We start from the raw sequence: 20,040 nt of genomic DNA on the forward strand, positions 1-20,040 counted from the left end.
AAAGCCTGATAGGAAGTATAGCAGAGAGGAAGGCTGCTGCACAGATAATGGCGATATATAAGTATAAGGCTCTAGATCAAGGAGAACCAATGCAGGAAGATGAGTGTTAAAAGATTCACATCATAAGATAAGTCTGGTCTGGTTCATGGTAACCTGAGGTATATGCAAACCAAGGTTAAGTGATGCCTCAAGTAATTGTGAAATATCAGAGGCATCAAAGGGGGGAATGTGATGTAATTCCAGTAAAATACAAGTTTAGCAGGCTAAGATTGCCACAAGGCATATGTATGTATATGTGTTTGTAGTATCAGTTAGTTAATTACACGTAGCTAAGATACTGTTATCACTGTACTGACCAGGTGCAGGAATGTAAGAACTGGAATTACGCGTCCCTCTCCTTTGTATCAGATGAGCCACGTGGTTAGACCGGATGGATGAGTTTAGACTCTATTTATTAAATAGGTTAAGGGTATGTGTGGGTGTAGTTAATTGTGGGAGGAGCTACAGTGCTATATAAGGAATGTACTCTATGTATTCAGTACTCAGACTTTGCTGTATTTTGGTGACGCTAGTCCCTCTGAGTCCCGATCGGTGATCCAATAAAGAATCTCTTCCTTCCTGAAGAAACCTGTGTCCATCTCTCTGTGCTTGGCTTCCGTCAGTTTCTCCGGTATCAACACATGCAGGGGCTGACAGGGGGTTAACGAGACACATGCAGGGGCTGGAAAGGGGGCGAATTAGACACATTCAGGGGCTGGGAAGGGGGTGAATGAGACACATGCAGGCGCTGACAGGGGGTGAATGAGACACATGCAGGCGCTGACAGGGGTTGAATGAGACACATGCAGGCGCTGACAGGGGGTGAATGAGACACATGCAGGCGCTGGGAGGGGCGGATGAGACACATGCAGGGGCTGTGGGGAATAGACACATAAAGGGGCTGAGGGGGGAAATATGACACACACAGGGGGAAAAAGACACACAGAGGTACTGGGGTGGAAGAGACACACAAAAGGGCTGGGGAAGGTGAGAAAGAGATAAAAGGGCTCGGGCTAAGAAACACACGAAAGGGGGCAAGAAATTCGTAAGGGAGGTTAAGAGATACACGTGTGATGATGCATTTTCGCCTGTGTCTCCTGCTCTCCCTGTAACCCAGTTTTTCAGCACAGGAGTCTATGCCGAATAGTTGATGGACAGGTGAGAGAAAGACGTCTTATTAAAGGGACACTATGGTCACCAGAACCACTACAGTCTAATGTAGTAATCCTGTCCCTGCAGGCTGAGCACTGTAAAAGCTGCTTTTTCCGAGAAAAGGCAATGTTTGCATTGCTGCATAGGAACACTACTAGGTGCAATCACTCAGATGGCCACTAGAGGTGCTTCCTAGTTCACTGGTGCACAATGTGCAGCACCTACATTGAGCATTTTTATGCTCTGGATGGAGGCGCTGAATGCTCCCCATAGAGATGAATCTTTGAGGAGATGTTTATTGGCACGGCGCAGCACAGCGCTTTGCCGCACATGCGCAATAGTCTTCCAATGCTTTCCTATGGGTAAATATAGGTTTGGCTGAAGAGAACACTCATAGGACTTCAAAATAAGCAAGCTAACGTGATTGTTTACAGCTCTGCAACAGCGGACATTCACCATTTTCGTCCCGTTATCAAACTTTTCTTAATATGTCGAGGTAGTATGACTAAAACATTGGTTATATGTAAAAACACGTCTGCTTAACACAAATCAGCTCTGTTTTTTTTTTGTTTTTTTTTAAATTCTTTCCAGGGAGGGATCGCCACCGTCCCGTGGGGGTTTGCCACAGGTAGTTAGTGTTTTACTGTGTGTGTTCTATCCGGTAAAACTCGAGCCTCGATGTGGTGTTCATGGGTCTCAGCGGTTCGTGTAGTCTTCCCATGGCTCCCAAGTTTTTATGAATAGCGGGTAGGTGTCCCTGACTTGCGCCATGAGCTTATCCATGAGATGGGCTTCCTTTATGTTCTGTGTTACTCTGTCCATGTGGGGCATATCTGTGTGCAGCCATGTCTGTGCCATGGCTCTCCTAGGCGCTAGGTTGATTTTATTGAGTAGTTTTTGTTCTCTGCGTGTGAGGTCATCTAATGGTTTTGCTATGAGGAATGTCCCTGGCTCAGGATGTATAGGTTTGTGTATGTAACGGAATGCAATGTATCAGCATACGATATCCGTTGGTACATCTAGGAAATCCACAGTCAGCGTAGAAAGCAAGGCAATATCCCCAATCCTCCCAATAACCGGACGAAACACAGTTTGGGAGTCAACTAACTCGGTTTATTCACAAGCAGCGTATTTATACAGTTCCCCATGCAAGGGGTTTCCACACAGATCATCCAGGGGATTTCTCCCAACATGCATTGTGACTTTCCCAACAGGCATTGCGACACGAGAGGGATACTCCCACTAAAATGGACGATTAAGTGGATTATCCCCTCGTGTAGCAAAACCGACAATTGACTCTAAAATCCATAATTCACATAATATTCGGTACTTTGGAATAATCGAACGTTCGGTAGGTAGCTGGGGTCAGAGCGCACACTTTGTGAGAATACCGCTCCGATCCCAGCTGAATTGACCGAACGCCGCACATAATACATTTAAACATGAAAGTTGGTTTAAAAGTACCGAATAAATACGGGACATATAATGTACCGAACGCGGAACTCCCGAACGCTCTGGAAACCCAGCGGGGCTCGGATCATCGAGTAGCCGTTTTCAAGTCCAGGCTCTCGACGACCGAACACCGCTGCAGAGACAAAGGATCCAAGATGGCCGACCGCCGCATGGTCGGTATTGGATCGACGGCCACCTAGGAGAGCCCTTAATTACCGATTGCAACAATGTTGCAATCGGTTACTTGGTACCACACGACTTGGGAGTGTGTGGTCGACCTGGGGAGCCCGTATTCGTACGGCGAATGGCCAGGATAGCCGTGTTTTCGTCGTAGGAATGCTGGTACGCTGGCAGCGTACGGCTGCCAGCGTGCGAACGGCCATAGCACAATACATACACATTTAACGGAACACATCATACAGTCAGCCTACGGACAACCTATACTGCATATAGTCCAGAAGTGGCTGGATTTGCCACAATGCTCCCCCAGAACCAAGCCGGCATACACAGTCTGATCCCAACGGATCGGCTTGGGGATGTCCGGGAGAGTACTCACAGATCACTTTTCGAGTTCAGTCTGTCTGGATAACCCGTCAGCGTTACCGTTTTGTTTTCCGGGCCGATAGTGAATGGTAAAGTCAAAGGGCTGTAGCGCCAAACTCCAGCGCAGCAGCCGGGCATTGTCCCCAGATACACGGTTCAGCCACACCAACGGGTTGTGATCTGTGAGTAAGGAAAAAGGTTGTCCGTACAAATATGGCTGTAACTTTTTGAGGGCCCACACCACGGCCAGGCATTCTTTCTCGATGGCAGCGTAGCTCACTTCACGCGGTAGTAACTTGCGGCTTAGGTAAGCTACGGGGTGTTCTCCGCCATCGGCTCCCACTTGGCTCAGTACTGCTCCCAATCCAAACATTGAAGCGTCTGTGTGAACAAGAAATCTTTTAGTTGGATCAGGAGCAGTCAACACAGGGGCATTGGTTAGAGCCGTTTTGAGTTGCTGGAATGCCTGCTCACACTCTGGGGCCCAGACAACCTGTCGGGGAAGGTTCTTTTTAGTCAAGTCCGTCAGGGGTTTGGCCAGGGTGCTATAGTCTGGAACAAACTTCCGGTAGTAGCCGGCCGTCCCTAAAAACGCCAGTACCTGAGTCTTAGTCCTGGGGGTAGGCCACTTTGCTACGGCCTCAATCTTGGCTGGCTCGGGTCTCTGCTGCCCACACCCTACTCGGTGTCCCAGATACTGCACCTCAGCCATACCTATGTGGCACTTGCTAGGCTTTAACGTTAACCCAGCCTCCCCAATACGATCTAGGATCGCCCCTATGTGGTGTAGGTGATCCTCCCAGGTCTGGCTGAAGATGGCTATGTCATCTAGATAGGCACAGGCATACTCTTGGAACCCGTCCAGTAGCCGATCTACCATCCGCTGAAAGGTAGCCGGAGCGTTTTTCATTCCGAAGGGCATGACCTTGAAATGGTACAGGCCAAACGGAGTGACAAACGCCGACTTGGGGACGGCGTCATCGGCTAGTGGAATTTGCCAGTATCCCTTACACAAATCAATGGTAGTGAGATACTGGCCCCGTGCCATCTTATCTAACAGCTCGTCTATCCGGGGCATCGGGTAGGCATCAGACACCGTTTTGTCATTTAGCCTCCGGTAGTCGACACAGAACCGAGTGGTGCCATCCTTTTTCGGTACTAGGACTACCGGCGATGCCCAGGGGCTATCGGAGGGTTCGATAACCCCTAGCTGTAACATCTCATCTAGCTCGGCTTTCATATGGGTACGGACTGATTCCGGAACCCTATATGGAGCTTGGCGCATAGGTAGCTGTCCCGGGGTCTCTACTCGGTGAGTGGCTAAAGGAGTGTACCCAGGTAAATTGGAGAAGGTAGTCCCTTTTGCTACAATCAGCGCCTGTACCTGGGCCCGCTCCTGGGGGCTTAGCCGCTCCCCCAGCTGGACTCCCCGGGAAGGCTCTATCTGTTCCTCGGGTTCTAGTAGGTCAGGTAAGGGTAGGTTCTCCTGATCCTCCAAGGAGGAGGCACAGATTGCCGTCACATCCTCGATCCTCTCATGGTAGGGTTTGAGCATGTTCACGTGGAGCATGCGTCTCTTCCCTACCCCTGAGCAGGGGCCGATCACATAGGTAGTGTCGCATCGCTGCTCCACTACCTGGTATGGGCCTTGCCAGATGGCCTGCAGCTTATCGGTGCGGACGGGCTTTAAGATCAAGACCTTCTGTCCCACCTGAAAGCTGCGGTCCCTGGCCCCTCTATCGTACCAGCGCCGCTGGCGTTGCTGGGCCGCCTGGAGGTTGGTGTGTACCGCCTGGGTTAGCGCCTCCAGACGGTCCCTGAACTCCAGGACGTATGATATGATAGGGGTTTCGTTAGTGGGACTCTCTCCCTCCCAGTGTTCCCTAATCAAATTCAAGGGTCCTCGCACCCTCCTCCCAAATAGTAGCTCAAACGGGGAGAATCCTGTTGACTCCTGGGGAACCTCTCTATAAGCAAAAAGTAGGTGAGGCAGGAACCTCTCCCAGTCTTTGTGGGTCTCCCCGAACGTCCGAAGCATCTGCTTCAGCGTCCCGTTGAACCGCTCACATAGCCCATTGGACTGGGGGTGGTAGGCGGAATTAACTATTGGCTTAATGCCACACACCTTCCACAGATGTTGGGTAACTTCGGCCGTAAATTGGGTACCTCGGTCTGAGATGATCTCTTGGGGAAACCCTACCCGGGAAAATACCTTCATTAAGGCTTCCGCTACGGTCTCAGCGTGGATATTAGAGAGAGCTACAGCTTCGGGGTACCTGGTGGCGTAATCCACTATAGTCAGAATATATCTTTTGCCAGAGGGACTGGGTTTTGGTAAGGGCCCTACGATATCCACCGCTACTCGGCTGAAGGGTTCCGCAATGATGGGTAGGGGACATAGCCTGGCCTTGTGGCGATCCCCTCTTTTGCCTACACGCTGGCAGACGTCGCAGGAGGTGCAATACTGGCGCACATCCTGAGAGATCCCGGGCCAGAAGAAGGCATGGGTCAAACGGTATCGGGTACGGGTCATCCCTAGGTGTCCTGACAAGGGAATGTCATGCGCAATTCTCAGCAGCTCCTGTCTATATTTCTGGGGTACCACTAGCTGTTTATTAGTTAGGGTGACAGACCCCCCCACATCTTTTGCCGTGACCCGGTATAGCAACTCTTTCTCCCAGATGAACCGCTCCCCCTCTAGCCCTGCTTGGTCTGTTTGGGCCCTGTCCCTATATACTTGGAGGGTGGGATCGGTCTGGACTGCGGTCGCAAAAGTCGTCGGGGTATCCCAGGACATGGGGGTCAGTTGGGAAACAGGGTCTCTTACCTGAGCCTCAGAGTGTAACGGTGTAGCCGTGGTGCGAGCCTGTTGTCGGGTGGTTACGGGGTGTGCCTCCTGGTACGGAGTCTGGGGAATAAAAGCGGAAGTCATTTGGCCCAAGTCATTCCCCAGCACAACATCTGCAGGTAAATTCTGCATCAGCCCCACTTCCACAGTTCCCTCTCCCACACCCCAATCCAAATGAACCTTGGCAGTAGGTAGCCGGTACACTGCTCCCCCTGCCACCCGTACTGCCACTGAGCCGCCAGTGTGGGTTGTGCCTGGTACCAAATGTGGCGCAACCAAAGTTAGAGTGGCTCCTGAATCCCGGAGCCCTTGTACCTCCTTCCCCTCCAGGGTTACCAGCTGCCGGTGATGTTGTCGGTTGTCGGTGGCCCTGACCGACATTACCTCATGCAGCACCCCAAGAGGCTCCTCAATTTGAGCACTCAGCAATTCTTGGGTGGCGGGGGCTATCTGGTAATGGTGCGCAGCAGCCCTGGGTGCCAAATTTTGTCGCACTTGATTCCAAGCTTGCCTGCTCCTGTTTTGGGTGCACTCTCGAGAAATGTGCCCCCACTGTTTGTATGTGTGACACTGAATGTTCGCCCGACCGTTGTATCGGGAGGGGGGTGGTGGAGTATTCAGTGCTGGCCGGTGCAGGGGTACGGTGGGGCTGGTAGGGATAAAAGTATTGGATGTCCCTGTAATCCGAGTGAGAGTCTTATTTTGGGCACCGTGATGCCTCCTGGCATCAAAATGCTGATCCGCCAATTTAGCGGCTTCGGGTAGGGTGAGTGGTTTACGGTCCCTCACCCATTCTTGTGCTTCCGGGGACAAACCATTAAAAAACTGTTCCAGCAGCATTAACTGCCTCAACTCCTCCATGTTTGTAGCGTTGCTGGCCTGTATCCAGCCTAGTGATGCTTGGTCCAGCTTGTGCGCCCATTCTGCATGTGAATCTTTCTCAGGCTTGCGCAAGCCCCGGAATTTCCGCCGGTACGCCTCTGGGGTAATAGCATACCTCTCTAAGATCGCCCTCTTTACCTTAGGGTAATCTTTGCTGTCCTCTCGGGGTACAGCACGGTAGGCTTCCGCTGCCCTACCGGATAATTTGCCTGCCAGCAGCGGCACCCATGTGGCGGGTTCCAAATCGTGCAAATCGCACAGCCGCTCAAAGTCCTGCAAATACCCATCAATTTCGTCCTTTTCTTCACAAAACGCTTTAAATGCGTGATGTGGGACTTTGGGCTTTACCTGTCCGTAGGTGGAGGCAGTAACAGACTCTGCCCTAGGCGGTGTTGCTGGTGTGCTGGTTGCCATCAGATAATCCTGTACATCCGATATCATCACGGTCATTATTTCCAGCGGTAATGGTTGTGGTAGGAACGCCAACCTGGTTCGTAGCTCTTTTTGGAATGGGGTCTCTTCCATGGCTGGTGGGGGTGTAGCGCTGCGGGCTTGGTCTCCCTCCATCAGCTCTGCGATCAGCACAGCCTTAGATTTGTTGCTGGCTATCTTACCCCTGGCTTCCAATAGTTCTTTTAAAGTCTGTCGTTTCAGTATGGTATAGTCAATCTCCATACGAATTGCCCTTGCTTTCCTTGTTCGGTAGTTCCAGTTTACACGAACGCTGCTTTTCGGCTGTAAGGTTCGGATCCCGTCGCTTGCCACCAATTGTAACGGAATGCAATGTATCAGCATACGATATCCGTTGGTACATCTAGGAAATCCACAGTCAGCGTAGAAAGCAAGGCAATATCCCCAATCCTCCCAATAACCGGACGAAACACAGTTTGGGAGTCAACTAACTCGGTTTATTCACAAGCAGCGTATTTATACAGTTCCCCATGCAAGGGGTTTCCACACAGATCATCCAGGGGATTTCTCCCAACATGCATTGTGACTTTCCCAACAGGCATTGCGACACGAGAGGGATACTCCCACTAAAATGGACGATTAAGTGGATTATCCCCTCGTGTAGCAAAACCGACAATTGACTCTAAAATCCATAATTCACATAATATTCGGTACTTTGGAATAATCGAACGTTCGGTAGGTAGCTGGGGTCAGAGCGCACACTTTGTGAGAATACCGCTCCGATCCCAGCTGAATTGACCGAACGCCGCACATAATACATTTAAACATGAAAGTTGGTTTAAAAGTACCGAATAAATACGGGACATATAATGTACCGAACGCGGAACTCCCGAACGCTCTGGAAACCCAGCGGGGCTCGGATCATCGAGTAGCCGTTTTCAAGTCCAGGCTCTCGACGACCGAACACCGCTGCAGAGACAAAGGATCCAAGATGGCCGACCGCCGCATGGTCGGTATTGGATCGACGGCCACCTAGGAGAGCCCTTAATTACCGATTGCAACAATGTTGCAATCGGTTACTTGGTACCACACGACTTGGGAGTGTGTGGTCGACCTGGGGAGCCCGTATTCGTACGGCGAATGGCCAGGATAGCCGTGTTTTCGTCGTAGGAATGCTGGTACGCTGGCAGCGTACGGCTGCCAGCGTGCGAACGGCCATAGCACAATACATACACATTTAACGGAACACATCATACAGTCAGCCTACGGACAACCTATACTGCATATAGTCCAGAAGTGGCTGGATTTGCCACAGTGTAGTACTGCTGCCAGTAATGTGGCGATGTTTTCCCAGAAGCTTTTCGCTTTAGGGCACTCCCACCACATGTGGAGGTAGGTTCCTTTCTCCCCACACCCTCTCCAGCATGTGTCTGTTGTTGTTTTCCCCATTCTGTATTGTTTGACTGGTGTGGTGTACCACCTCATGAGTGTTTTATAGCATTGCTCCTGGTGTAGGACGCAGATGGAGGACTTTGCCGCAGCCTCCCATATGTCCTGCCAGTCCCCGCTTTCTAGTGTGTTTTGCAGTTCCGCTTCCCACTGTGCTACGCACGTGGGTGTCTGTGTGTCAGTTGTTGGTGCACTGAGTTGGGTATACAATTGCGTTATGAGGCCGGTCCGTGGTGCTTCCACGACGCACAGTGTTTCAAAGAAGGTCATTCTGGCCATAGCTGCTTTGCGAATGTGTGGTTTTCTGGCGAAGTCTCTAAGTTGGATATACCTAAAGTAGTCTTTGGTGTTTAAGGGGGTCAGTGTTTTTAGGTTGTCAAAGGATCGGAACGTGCCCGCCTGGTATAGCTGATGATACCTCTGAATGCCCGTATTCTCAATGTTTCGGAAGTCCCTAGCCGTGAGACCGGGTGGGAAAGCTTTTTCTGAGGTATGGGGTGAGGGGAGACGTCGGGTGGGATAGAGCATATTTATGTGTTGTGGCATCCCATATCCTGATGGAGTTCAGGATGGCTGGGAAGGTTGTGCTTAGTGCAGGTCTGTCTGTGCGGGGTACCCATATCCAGTATTGTGGGAGGTCTGTATTCATGAGCCCGGTTTCTAGGTCTACCCATCTGTGCTTGTCAGGTGGTGAGTGCCATTCTATGACTTGCGCTAACTGGGCGGAGAGGTAATAGAGATAGAGATTGGGCAGGCCCAGGCCGCCCTTGATTTTGGGGGTGTATAGCGTCTGTCTTGCTATTCTGTGCCGCTTGCGCGCCCAGATGAAGTCGTCTATCGCCGTTTGCAACGGTTTTAGGTCCCCCTTAGTTACCTTAATCGGGAGTGCTTGGAAGATGAATAGCAGTTGGGGGAGGAGGTTCATTTTGACACTGTGTAATCTGCCAATCCACGAGATGGGTTTTTCGTGCCACCTGTCGAGATCTCTCATGAGGGTGTTTATGATTCTTTGATGGTTCTCTTTGTATAGGTCATTGGTGTTGGCGGTTAGCTTAACCCCTAGGTATTTAACTGGTCTGGGGCATATGTTTAGGTTTGTCGCCTGTTGGAGTCTTGTAATATCCGTCGCTGTCATCCCTAGCGGCATGCCGACCGACTTGTCGAGGTTTATCTTGTATCCCGATACCTGGCTGAAGTCGTCTAGTAGTGTGAGGAGGTGTGCGGTCGAGCTAGCTGGGTTAGTGAGGGTGAGGAGTACGTCATCTGCGTACGCAGACACCTTGAACTCTTCCGTGGCTATTTTGATGCCCGTTATCTGCTGGTGTGTCCTAATGAGGTGTAGCAAGGGTTCTAGGGCCAGTATGAATAAGAGCGGGGAGAGGGGGCATCCCTGACGTGTGCCATTTGTAAGCTTAAATAGTCTCGGTGTAGCGTTTGGTATCACGGTCTGTGCCCTCGGGTTAGTGTATAGGGCTTTCACCACTGTTATATAGAATTCAGGCATCTGCAGCCTGCGCAGAATCGCAAACATGTAGTGCCATTGGACTCTGTCGAACGCCTTCTCCGCATCCAGGGAAAGGACCAGAGAAGGCGTCCGATGTTCCCCTGCCCACCAGATAAGGTCAGTGGCTCGTCTTGTGTTTTTGTATAGCTGCCTAGTGGGTACAAATCCCACTTGGTCCGCGTGTATACAGTTGGTTAGTATGGGGTTTAGTCTATTTGCAAGTATTTTAGCATAGACCTTGATGTCAAAATTTATGAGTGAAATTGGACGATAGTTGGCTACCTGTGTGTCGTCTCTGCCAGGCTTGGGGATCAGTATGATATTTGCCGTTGCTAAGTCTTGGTTGGGCGCGTCTCCCTCCGTCCACCGCGTGTTCATGTTGGCTAGATGGGGTACTAAGTCTTCCTTGTATATTTTGTAGTACGCCCCGTCATATCCGTCTGGACCCGGGGCCTTGTTTCCCTTCAGGCCTGTGATCGCCCGTTCTATTTCCTCTTCGTGGATGGGGTCTTGTAGCGGTGCTGTTATGTCTGCCGGTAGGCGTGGGAGCTGGGCTCGGTCTAGGAATGTGTCTACAAGGGTAGCGTAGTGTTCGTTATGTGCTGTCAGCATGGGGGAGTGGTTGTATACCGCCGTGAAGAAGTTCGTGAATTCGTCGTTTATGTCTTTTGGGGTAGTGAGTAGTTTACCCTGTTTGTCTTTCAGGGCGGTGATCATGGTGGTTGCGGTCTTAGGCCTGAGGGCTCGAGCTAGGAGCGTGTCCATTTTGTTGGACTTTTCGTAGGTTTTGGTGAGTTCTTTACTGACACCGTCAAGCATCAGTTCCCCAATTAGGTGTCTAGTGTCTTTCAGTTCTTTGGTTGTGGCGTGGGTGATTGTTTGTTTATGACGCAGTTCTATTTTGCGCAATTGTGTCTGGAGGTCTGCTAGTTGTTTACTTCGTTCTCGTTTTAGTCGGGTGGCCGTTTTTATGAGGAGTCCGCGGACTCAGGCGGGCAACCAGGCTCCTCCAATGCAATGTGGCGAGATTGGTCTCGTCACATCTCTCCCCTTTTCCAAACAGACTAACAGGGTATCTGACCTCCTGCCAGTCAGTGCCCTTGTTAGTCCAGCAGCCCACCCACAAAACACAATCAGCAGTACAGCCCATCCACAATAAATGGTTACTACACCTTGGTAGAGGAGAACTTTGTCCAGATGCAGGTGCTCACCACATCTGTGCGGGGTGCTGGTAGGTTGCCTTGGTGGGTTGCTGAGTGGGCAGAGACCAGCGGTACTCTGCCCTGGTGGCTAACGTGGAAGTAGCCTGGTTGGAGCCTGGTTGTAGGAGGGGGAGACCGACTGTCTCCCCTTTATATACACAGCTCTGCTGCTGGAGACCGACTGTCTCCCCTTTGGCTAAACAGCTCTGTCGTGGGAGGGCAGGACCGACTGTCCCTACCCCCTGTGCTGTAAGTGCAGAGACCACGGTCCCATCTGCACGGTTGTGGGTCTCCAGCAGCAGAGACCAATCTCGCCACATTGCATTGGAGGAGCCTGGTTGCCCGCCTGTTGCCTCAGGACTATGGCCCTGGGGGATTGGGCCCTTTAAAAACAGTATACGGCCATACCAGAGTGTATGTCACTCATTCTGGCCCTTTAAATACTGTTGGTGAAGGTTTGGCACTTTTTATATGGCACTTCGGATGCAGCCAAAGTGGCGAAGTTATCGAAGTTGTCGAAGAGGCCGCCATTCAACAAAGGAACACGTGGCAGCGGCCATTTTAATTTAGTCGAACGCGGTCAGCGGTGTATGCTAAAGAATCTGTGGAACTAAAATCGGCTACGCAAATACACGAACACACGCTTACCCTTACCGTCGCCTCCACTTCGACACTTCGGTAAAAGTCGAAGTATGTTCGACAATTCGAACATACTGTTTTAATGTGCTATTTGCACAACGGACCTGTTCGTGTCTTCGAATGGGACTTAGCCGTTTTTCTACAAGAAATTGACCGAAATCCATGGAACTGTTTTGGGTAGGAAAATGTGCTTGCGGTCGGTCATAAAGGACTTCCGGATATATTTTCATCTACTGGGGGGATTTGTCTGATTTTTGGTTATGTCTGTATTTAAAGTATGCTGATTCCGAATATGTTTTATGTGAATATGATGCATATTTTTAAAGTTTTAGTATATGTAGAAAAAGTGATTTTTTCCTGCCTGTGATAAATTACATTAACCCATTGTGTTCAGTAATTATATCACAGGCAGAGGGGAGGATTTTATGTGTTTGTGCACCCAGTGTTTTATGTTTTACTGTACGGGATTGGTTACATGTTGTCCCTCCCTGTGGGATGTCCCCTTGCATGGGGACTTGCATGAAAGTCTGTGAGTGTTAATTAAAAGAGACCACTGCTTGACCCACAACACGGAGCCTTGTCTCGTTCTTGGGGGGATTTACTGTATGTTGTTAGAGACTGATTGCCAGGAGTGTAAGCTGATTGTCTGCTTTTCCTGCTCGTCTGCTAGCAGCTATTTGTGAGGTTCCAGTTCGGGAGGTGGAGTGCTATTTTGTATCCAGTTCGGGAGTTTGGTGTTCTGCAGTAGCTATGCCTGTATCTCTGGAAGGGGAAGATCTACTAAACGGCTTTTAACCCCTTTTATGCCTGGGGGTGCCGTTACAGTACTTTTCTCACTGTCTGTCTATAGGGCCGGCCTTAGGCATTTAGGCACCCTGTGCGAAACATCTTCGCAGCGCCCCCCTCTCCCCTGTCATCCGTGTATAGTGTGTGTATAGAAGTGTAGTGATTGTATAGGGGATTTATTAAATGAATAATTATTTAAAAATAAATATTCATTACACACACACATACACACACACACACAGTTACAGGCAAACAATTACAAACTCACACAGGGACAGATGGACAGTCACGTACAGACAGACACACACACGCAGAGTCAGACAGACACACACACGCAGAGTCAGACAGACACACACACGCAGAGTCAGACAGACACACACACGCAGAGTCAGACAGACACACGCACAGGCAGACATCCACACACATGCACACAGGCAGACATCCACACACATGCACACAGGCAGACATCCACACACATGCACACAGGCAGACAGACACACACACACACACACACAGGCAGACAGCCACACACACAGGCAGACAGCCACACACACACACACACACACAGAGTCAGACAGACACACACACACAGAGTCAGACAGACACACAAACACACAGGCAGACTGCCACACGCACAGGCAGACATCCACACACATGCACACAGGCAGACAGACACACACACACAGGCAGACACACACACAGGCAGACAGCCACGCACACACACACAGAGGCAGACAGTCACACACACACACAGAGGCAGACAGCCACAGACACAGACAGCCACACAGGCAGACACAAACACATACAGAGTCAGACAGACACACACATACACACACACACGCACACACACAGAGTCAGACAGACACACACACACAGAGTCAGACAGACACACACACACAGAGTCAGACAGACACACACACACAGAGTCAGACAGACACACACACACAGAGTCAGACAGACACACACACAGAGTCAGACAGACACACACACAGAGTCAGACAGACACACACACACAGAGTCAGACAGACACTCACACAGTCAGACAGACACTCACACAGTCAGACAGACACACACACAGAGTCAGACAGACACTCACACAGTCAGACAGACACTCACACAGTCAGACAGACACACACAGAGTCAGACATACACACACACAGAGTCAGACATACACACACACACACAGTCAGACAGACAAACACACACAGTCAGACAGACAAACACACACAGAGTCAGACAGACACACACACACACAGGGTCAGACATCCACACACATGCACGCAGACAGACAAACACACACAGAGTCAGACAGACACACACACAGGCAGACAGCCACGCACACAGGCAGACAGCCACACAGATACACACACACACAGAGGCAGACAGTCACACATACAGACAGCCACACACACACAGAGGCAGACAGTCACACAGACACACACAGGCAGACAGCCACACAGATACACACACAAACACACAGAGGCAGACAGTCACACATACACACATACAGACTGACACACACAGGCAGACAGACACACACAGACAGCCACACACACAGAGGCAGACAGTCACACATAAACACACAGCCATACACACAGACAGACACACACACACAGAGGCAGACAGACACACATACGCTGGCAGACAGCCACACACAGCTACCTCTGTTCATTATGGAGGTGGAAGTAGACAGACACACACATGCAGACAGACACACACACACACAGGCAGACAGCCACACACACAGGCAGACAGCCACGCACGCACACACACACACACACACACAGAGTCAGACAGACACACACACACACATAGAGTCAGACAGACACACAAACACACAGGCAGACTGCCACACGCACAGGCAGACATCCACACACATGCACGCAGGAAGACAGACACACACACACACAGGCAGACACACACACAGGCAGACAGCCACGCACACACACACACACACACACACACAGAGGCAGACAGTCACACACACACACACACACACACAGAGGCAGACAGCCACAGACACAGACAGCCACACACGCACACAGGCAGACACACACACACAGAGGCAGACAGACACACACACATGCACACACACACACACACACAGAGTCAGACACTCACACAGTCAGACAGACACTCACACAGTCAGACAGACACTCACACAGTCAGACAGACACTCACACAGTCTGACAGACACTCACACAGTCTGACAGACACTCACACAGTCTGACAGACACTCACACAGTCAGACAGACACTCACACAGTCAGACAGACACTCACACAGTCAGACAGACACTCACACAGTCAGACAGACACTCACAGTCAGACAGACACTCACACAGTCAGACAGACACTCACAGTCAGACAGACACTCACACAGTCAGACAGACACTCACACAGACAGACACTCACACAGACAGACACTCACACAGACAGACAGTCAGACAGACACTCACACAGTCAGACAGACACACACAGTCAGACATACACACACACACAGAGTCAGACAGCCACACACACACAGAGGCAGACAGTCACACAGACACACACACAGGCAGACAGCCACACAGATACACACACAAACACACAGAGGCAGACAGTCACACATACACACATACAGACTGACACACATACACAGGCAGACATACACAGCCACACACACAGAGGCAGACAGACAGACACACACACACACACACACAGGCAAACAGCCACACAGGTACACACACACACACACACACAGAGGCAGACAGTCACACATAAACACACAGCCATACACACAGACAGCCACACACACACACAGAGGCAGACAGACACACATACGCTGGCAGACAGACACACACAGCTACCTCTGTTCATTATGGAGGTGGAAGTAGTGCAGCTCCTGGATTCTGGTAGTTTGGGAAGCAGGGACTCCTTCCTGCTTCCAATGCAGAAATTACCCGGCCGCACAGCTCACACACACACCTAAGGCCGGCCATGTCTGTATATATTTGTGCACTTTCTCCCCTTTTCTTACTGTCTGTGTGTATTTGTGCACATTCTCCCCTTTTCCTACCGTCTGTGTATTTTTGTGCATATAGTCTGTAGCGGAGCCCTGGTCCGAGCAGGGGCTCTCTTCTGCTGGTTACACCAAAGTACAGTCTCCCAGGTACAGAAAATCCCCAAAAATATCCTGTACCCCAAAAGTACATCAACCATACCCAAAAAACCACGAAAAGTATATTCCCTGATAGCCCCGGTCGTGGGGTTCTTGTGCAAACACCATACAAGGGAATCTCTTTTTTTCAGGATACGAATGCTCTCCCTGTTCGGTAGTTCATATCTTCTAAGGTTTACCGGCGTTCGCGCGAGTGCGTAGCCGAAAGAGTGCCTAGCTGAAGAGAGTTCCAAGCACTCGACGACCAAGTACCGCTGCCCACGTTCGGGAGACAAGACGGCCGCCATGCTCTCTGCCACGTGTTCGGTTATACAAACTGGAGGCCACCCAGGCAACCCTTATTAATTGTTTCCCTTGCAGTTTCGCACATAAGTGGTTGGTGTCAACGTTCTAATGGGGCACAGGGGTTGTCCTTGTTCAGGAGACGAAGGGATTCCGTCCGTATGAAGTCTCCTGAACGGCCAAAGAGGAACCAAATGAAATAACAGGGGGAAAACACAAGAAAGGTAGAAGTTCTGTTACATGGGGATATGGACACCCTCAAAAGGGGAATAAAAAGCATCTATTCCGCTACTCCTTTTCTGACTCTCTGTGTATATGTGTGCACATTCTCCCCTTTTCTTACTGTCTGTGCATATGTGTGCACATTCTCCCCTTTTCTTTCTGTCTGTGTATATTTGTGCACATTCTGTCCTTTTCATTCTGACTGTGTATTTTTGTGCATATATGCCTTTTCTGTCTGTGTATATTTGTGCACATTCTCCCCTTTTCTTACTGTCTGTGTATATTTGTGCACATTGTTCTATTCTTTCTGTCTGTGTATTTTTGTTCACATTCTCCCCTTTTCTTTCTGTTTGTGTATATCTGCACATTCTCCCATTTTATTACTCTCTGTGTATATTTCTGCACATTCTCCCCTTTTCTTACTGTCTGTGTATATTTGTTCACATTCTGTCCTTTTCATTCTGACTGTGTATTTTTGTGCATATATGCCTTTTCTGTCTGTGTATATGTGTGCACATTCTCGCCTTTTCTTTCTGTCTGTGTGTATTTGTGCACATTCTGTCCTTTTCATCCTGACTGTGTATTTTTGTGCATATATGCCTTTTCTGACAGTCTGTGTATATTTGTTCACATTCTCCCCTTCTTACTGTCTGTGTATATTTCTGCACAATCTCCCCCTTTCTTACTGTCTGTGTATATTTGTGCACATTCTCCCCTTTTCTTACTGTCTATGTATATTTGTATACATTCTCCCCTGCTTACTGCCTATGTATATTTGTGCACATTCTCCCCTTTCCTTACTGCTTATGTATATTTCTGAACATTCTCCCCTTTTCTTACTGTCTGTGTATATTTGTGCACATTGTTCTATTCTTTCTGTCTGTGTATTTTTGTGCATATATGCCTTTTCTGACTGTGCTTATATGCATATACACCTTTTCTGACAAACTATATTTGTGTACATACTCCCCTTCTCACTGTCTGTGTATATTTGTGCACATTGTACTTCTCTTACCGTTTGTGTATACCTCTTTCCTTACTGTCTGTGTATATTTGTGCACATTCTCCCATTTCCTTACTGTTTGTGTATATCTCTGCACATTCTCCCATTGTATTACTGTATGTGTATATTTGTGCATATTCTCCTCTTTTCTCACTGTGTGTGTATATTTGTGCACATTGTATTTTTCTCTCTGTCTGTGTATATTTGTGCACGTTGTATTTTTCTCTCTGTCTGTGTATATTTGTGCACATTGTATTTTTCTTTGTCTGTGTATATCTGTGCATTCTGTATTTTTCTGTCTGTGTATATTTGTGCACATTGTATTTTTCTCTCTGTCTGTGTATATCTGTGCATTCTGTATTTTTCTGTCTGTGTATATTTGTGCACATTGTACTTTTCTTTGTCTGTGTATATCTGTGCATTCTGTATTTTTCTGTCTGTGTATATGTGTGCACATTGTATTTTTCTTTCTGCCTGTGTATATTTGTGCATTTTGTATTTTTCTGTCTGTGTATATTTGCACACATTGTATTTCTCTTTCTGTCTGTGTATATCTGTGCACATTGTATTTTTCTCTCTGTCTGTGTATATTTGTGCATTCTGTATTTTTATTACTGTTTGTGTATATTTGTGCATTCTGTATTTTTATTACTGTCTGTGTATATCTGTGCACATTGTATTTTTCTTTCTGTCTGTGTATATCTGTGCACATTGTATTTCTCTTTCTGTCTGTGTATATCTGTGCACATTGTATTTTTCTTATTGTCTGTGTATATCTGTGCACATTGTATTTTTCTCTGTGTCTGTGTATATTTGTGCATTCTGTATTTTTCTTACTGTCTGTGTATATCTGTGCACATTGTATTTCTCTTTCTGTCTGTGTATATTTGCACACATTGTTTTTCTCTTTCTGTCTGTGTATATCTGTGCACATTGTATTTCTCTTTCTGTCTGTGTATATCTGTGCACATTGTATTTCTCTTTCTGTCTGTGTATATCTGTGCACATTGTATTTCTCTTTCTGTCTGTGTATATCTGTGCACATTGTATTTCTCTTTCTGTCTGTGTATATATGTGCACATTGTATTTCTCTTTCTGTCTGTGTATATCTGTGCATTCTGTATTTTTCTTACTGTCTGTGTATATCTGTGCACATTGTATTTTTCTCTGTGTCTGTGTATATTTGTGCATTCTGTATTTTTCTTACTGTCTGTGTATATCTGTGCACATTGTATTTCTCTTTCTGTCTGTGTATATCTGTGCACATTGTATTTCTCTTTCTGTCTGTGTATATCTGTGCATTCTGTATTTTTCTTACTGTCTGTGTATATCTGTGCACATTGTATTTTTCTCTGTGTCTGTGTATGTAACGGAATGCAGTGTAACAGCATACGATATCCGTTGGTACATTCAGGAAATCCACAGTCAGAATAGAAAGCACGGCAATATTCCCAATCCTCCCAATAACCGGACGAAACACAGTTTGGGAGTCAACTAACTCGGTTTATTCACAGGCAGCATATTTATACAGTTCCCCATGCAAGGGGTTTCCATACAGTAATTCCAGGGGATTTCTCCCAACATGCATTGTGACTTTCCCAACAGGCATTGCTGCACGAGAAGGATACTCCCACTAAAATGGACGATTAAGTGGATTATCCCCTCGTGCAGCAAAACCGACAATTGACATTAAAATCCATAATTCACACAATATTCGGTACTTCGGAATAACTGAACGTTCGGTAGATAGCTGGGGTCGGAGCGCACACTTTGTGAGAATACCGCTCCGATCCCAGCTGAATTGACCGAACGCCGCACATAATACAGTTAAACATTAAAGTGGGTTTAAAAGTACCGAATAAGTACGGGACATATAATGTACCGAACGCGGAACTCCCGAACGCTCTAGAAGTCCAGCGGTGTTCGGATCATTGAGTAGCCGTTTTCAGTTCCAGGCTCTCGACGACCGAACACCGCTGCAGAGACAAAGGATCCAAGATGGCCGACCGCCGCATGGTCGGTAGTCGAACGACGGCCACCTAGGAGAGCCCTTAATTACCGATTGCAACAATGTTGCAACCGGTTAATTGGTGCCACACGACCTGTGAGTGTGTGGTCTACCTGGGGAGTCCACATTTGTACGGCGAACGGCCAGAATAGCCGTGTTTCGTCGTATGAATGCTTTGTATGCTGGCAGCATACGGCTGCCAGCATGCGAACGGCCATAGGACAATACATATACATTTAACGTTACACAGTATATCTTCAGCCTACGGACAACCTGTACTGAATGTAGTCCAGAAGTGGCTAGATTTGCCACAGTGTATATTTGTGCATTCTGTATTTTTCTTACTGTTTGTGTATATCTGTGCACATTGTATTTCTCTTTCTGTCTGTGTATATTTGTGCATTCTGTATTTTTCTTACTGTCTGTGTATATCTGTGCATTCTGTATTTTTCTTACTGTC

This window comes from Pelobates fuscus, chromosome 4, assembly GCF_036172605.1.
Source record: "Pelobates fuscus isolate aPelFus1 chromosome 4, aPelFus1.pri, whole genome shotgun sequence".
NCBI classification, from domain to species: domain Eukaryota; kingdom Metazoa; phylum Chordata; class Amphibia; order Anura; family Pelobatidae; genus Pelobates; species Pelobates fuscus.